The following is a 4,345-nucleotide window of genomic DNA, read 5'->3' as shown; positions in this document are numbered from 1 at the left end:
CTCTGGACTCACTGCTCTGCATCCCCAGTGGTGCTAGTGCACTCTGGACTCACTGCAGTGCATCCCCAGTGGTGCCAGTGCACTCTCTGGACTCACTGCACCGCATTCCCACTGGTGTCAGTGCACTCTGTGGACTCACTGCACTGCATCCCCAGTGGTGTCAGTGCACTCTCTGGACTCCCGGCACCGTATCCCCAGTGGTGCCAGTGCATTCGCTGGACTCACGGCACTGCATCCACAGTGGTGCCAGTGCACTCTCTGGACTCACTGAAGTGCATTCTCAGTGGAGCCAGTGCACTCTCTGGACTCACTGCACTGCATCCCCAGTGGTGCCAGTGCACTCTCTGGACTCACTGCAGTGCATCCCAAGTGGTGCCAATGCACTCTCTGGACTCACTGCAGTGCATCCCCAGTGGTGCCAGTACACTCACTGGACTCACTGCACTGCATCCCCAGTGGTGCCAGTGCAGTCTCTGCACTCACTGAAGTGCATCTCCAGTGGTGCCAGAGCACTCTCTGGACTCACTGCAGTGCATCACCTGTGGTGCCAGTGCACTCTCTGGACACTCTGCACTGCATCCCCACTGGTGCCAGTGCACTCTCTGGACTCACTGCACTGCATCCCCAGTGGTGCCAGTGCACTCTCTGGACTCACTGCACTGCATCTCCAATGGTGCCAGTGCACTCTCTGGACTCACTGCACTGCATCCCCAGTGGTGCCAATGCACTCTCTGGACTCACTGCTGTGCATCCCCAGTGGTGCCAGTACACTCACTGGACTGACTGAAGTGCATTCCCAGTGGTGACATTGAAGTCTTTGGACTCACTGCACTCCATCCCCACTGGTGCCTTTGCACTCCCTGGACTCACTGCACTGCTCCAGCCGCGGCAGCCGCTCCAGCCGCGGTAGCCCTCCAGCCGTGGCAGCCGCTCCACTCGGTAGCGGCTGGAGCGGCTGCCGCGGCTGGAGCGGCTGCCGCGGCTGGAGCGGCTGCCGCGGATGGAGAGGCTGGCGCGGCTGGAGGGGCTGGAGCGGCTGCCGCGGCTGGAGCGGCTGGAGCGGCTGCCGCGGCTGGAGCGTCTGCCGCGGCTGGAGGGGCTACCGCGGGGTTGACTCGGCTGGAGCGGATGCCGAGGCTGGAACGGCACTCTCTGGACTCACTGAAATGCATTCTCAGTGGTGCCAGTGCACTCTCTGGACTCACTGCTCTGCATCCCCAGTGGTGCTAGTGCACTCTCTGGACTCACTGCAGTGCATCCCCAGTGGTGCCATTGCACTCTCTGGACTCACTGCACCGCATTCCCACTGGTGCCAGTGCGCTCTCTGGACTCACTGCACTGCATCCCCAGTGGTGCCAGTGCGCTCTCAGGACTCACTGCAGGGCATCCCCAGTGGTGCCAGTGCACTCTCTGGACTCACTGCACTGCATCCCCAGTCCTGCCAGTGCACTCTCTTGACTCACTGCAGTGCATCCCCAGTGGTGCCAGTACACTCACTGGACTGACTGAAGTGCATCCCCAGTGGTGCCAGTGCACTCTCTGGACTCACAGCACTGCATGCCCAGTGGTGCCAGTGCACTCTCTGGACTCACTGCATTGCATCCTCAGTGGTGCCAGTGCACTCTCTGGACTCACTGCACTGCATCCCCAGTCCTGCCAGTGCACTCTCTGGACTCACTGCACTGCATCCCCAATGGTGCCAGTGCACTCTCTGGACTCACTGCACTGCTCCAGCCGCGGCAGCCTCTCCAGGCGCACCAGCCGCGGCATCCGCTCCAGCCTCGGCATCCGCTCCAGCCGCGTTAACCGCTCCAGCCGCGGTAGCTCCTCCAGCCGCGCCAGCCGCTCCAGCCGCGGCAGCCGCTCCAGCCGCTCCAGCCGCGGCATCCGCTCCAGCCGCTCCAGCCGCGGCAGCCGCTCCAACCGCGGCAGCCGCTCCAGTCGCGGCAGCCGCTCCAGCCGCTCCAGCCGCGGCAGCCGCTCCAGCAGCTACCGAGTGGAGCGGCTGCCACGGCTGGAGGGCTACCGCGGCTGGAGCGGCTGCCGCGGCTGGAGAGGCTGGCGCGGCTGGAGGGGCTGGAGCGGCTGCCGCGGCTGGAGCGGCTGGAGCGGCTGCCGCGGCTGGAGCGTCTGCCGCGGCTGGAGGGGCTACCGCGGGGTTGACTCGGCTGGAGCGGATGCCGAGGCTGGAACGGCACTCTCTGGACTCACTGAAATGCATTCTCAGTGGTGCCAGTGCACTCTCAGGACTCACTGCAGGGCATCACCAGTGGTGCCAGTGCACTCTCAGGACTCACTGCACTGCATCCCCAGTCCTGCCAGTGCACTCTCTTGACTCACTGCAGTGCATCCCCAGTGGTGCCAGTACACTCACTGGACTGACTGAAGTGCATCCCCAGTGGTGTCAGTGCACTCACTGGAGTCACTGCACTGCATCCCCAGTGGTGCAAGTGCACTCCCTGGACTCACTGCACTGCATTCCCAGTGGTGACAGTGAAGTCTTTGGACTCACTGCACTCCATCCCCACTGGTGCCTTTGCACTCCCTGGACTCACTGCACTGCTCCAGCCGCGGCAGCCGCTCCAGCCGCGGTAGCCCTCCAGCCGTGGCAGCCGCTCCACTCGGTAGCGGCTGGAGCGGCTGCCGCGGTTGGAGCGGCTGGAGCGGCTGCCGCGGCTGGAGCGGCTGCCGCGGATGGAGAGGCTGGCGAGGCTGGAGGGGCTGGAGCGGCTGCCGCGGCTGGAGCGGCTGGAGCGGCTGCCGCGGCTGGAGCGTCTGCCGCGGCTGGAGGGCCTACCGCGGGGTTGACTCGGCTGGAGCGGATGCCGAGGCTGGAACGGCACTCTCTGGACTCACTGAAATGCATTCTCAGTGGTGCCAGTGCACTCTCTGGACTCACTGCTCTGCATCCCCAGTGGTGCTAGTGCACTCTGGACTCACTGCAGTGCATCCCCAGTGGTGCCAGTGCACTCTCTGGACTCCCGGCACCGTATCCCCAGTGGTGCCAGTGCATTCGCTGGACTCACGGCACTGCATCCACAGTGGTGCCAGTGCACTCTCTGGACTCACTGAAGTGCATTCTCAGTGGAGCCAGTGCACTCTCTGGACTCACTGCACTGCATCCCCAGTGGTGCCAGTGCACTCTCTGGACTCACTGCAGTGCATCCCAAGTGGTGCCAATGCACTCTCTGGACTCACTGCAGTGCATCCCCAGTGGTGCCAGTACACTCACTGGACTCACTGCACTGCATCCCCAGTGGTGCCAGTGCAGTCTCTGCACTCACTGAAGTGCATCTCCAGTGGTGCCAGAGCACTCTCTGGACTCACTGCAGTGCATCACCTGTGGTGCCAGTGCACTCTCTGGACACTCTGCACTGCATCCCCACTGGTGCCAGTGCACTCTCTGGACTCACTGCACTGCATCCCCAGTGGTGCCAGTGCACTCTCTGGACTCACTGCACTGCATCTCCAATGGTGCCAGTGCACTCTCTGGACTCACTGCACTGCATCCCCAGTGGTGCCAATGCACTCTCTGGACTCACTGCTGTGCATCCCCAGTGGTGCCAGTACACTCACTGGACTGACTGAAGTGCATTCCCAGTGGTGACATTGAAGTCTTTGGACTCACTGCACTCCATCCCCACTGGTGCCTTTGCACTCCCTGGACTCACTGCACTGCTCCAGCCGCGGCAGCCGCTCCAGCCGCGGTAGCCCTCCAGCCGTGGCAGCCGCTCCACTCGGTAGCGGCTGGAGCGGCTGCCGCGGCTGGAGCGGCTGCCGCGGCTGGAGCGGCTGCCGCGGATGGAGAGGCTGGCGCGGCTGGAGGGGCTGGAGCGGCTGCCGCGGCTGGAGCGGCTGGAGCGGCTGCCGCGGCTGGAGCGTCTGCCGCGGCTGGAGGGGCTACCGCGGGGTTGACTCGGCTGGAGCGGATGCCGAGGCTGGAACGGCACTCTCTGGACTCACTGAAATGCATTCTCAGTGGTGCCAGTGCACTCTCTGGACTCACTGCTCTGCATCCCCAGTGGTGCTAGTGCACTCTCTGGACTCACTGCAGTGCATCCCCAGTGGTGCCATTGCACTCTCTGGACTCACTGCACCGCATTCCCACTGGTGCCAGTGCGCTCTCTGGACTCACTGCACTGCATCCCCAGTGGTGCCAGTGCGCTCTCAGGACTCACTGCAGGGCATCCCCAGTGGTGCCAGTGCACTCTCTGGACTCACTGCACTGCATCCCCAGTCCTGCCAGTGCACTCTCTTGACTCACTGCAGTGCATCCCCAGTGGTGCCAGTACACTCACTGGACTGACTGAAGTGCATCCCCAGTGGTGCCAGTGCACTCTCTGGA

This window comes from Anser brachyrhynchus (assembly GCF_964034855.1).
Source record: "Anser brachyrhynchus genome assembly, contig: SCAFFOLD_45, whole genome shotgun sequence".
NCBI classification, from domain to species: Eukaryota; Metazoa; Chordata; class Aves; order Anseriformes; family Anatidae; genus Anser; species Anser brachyrhynchus.
This window is presented reverse-complemented; position numbering follows the sequence as displayed.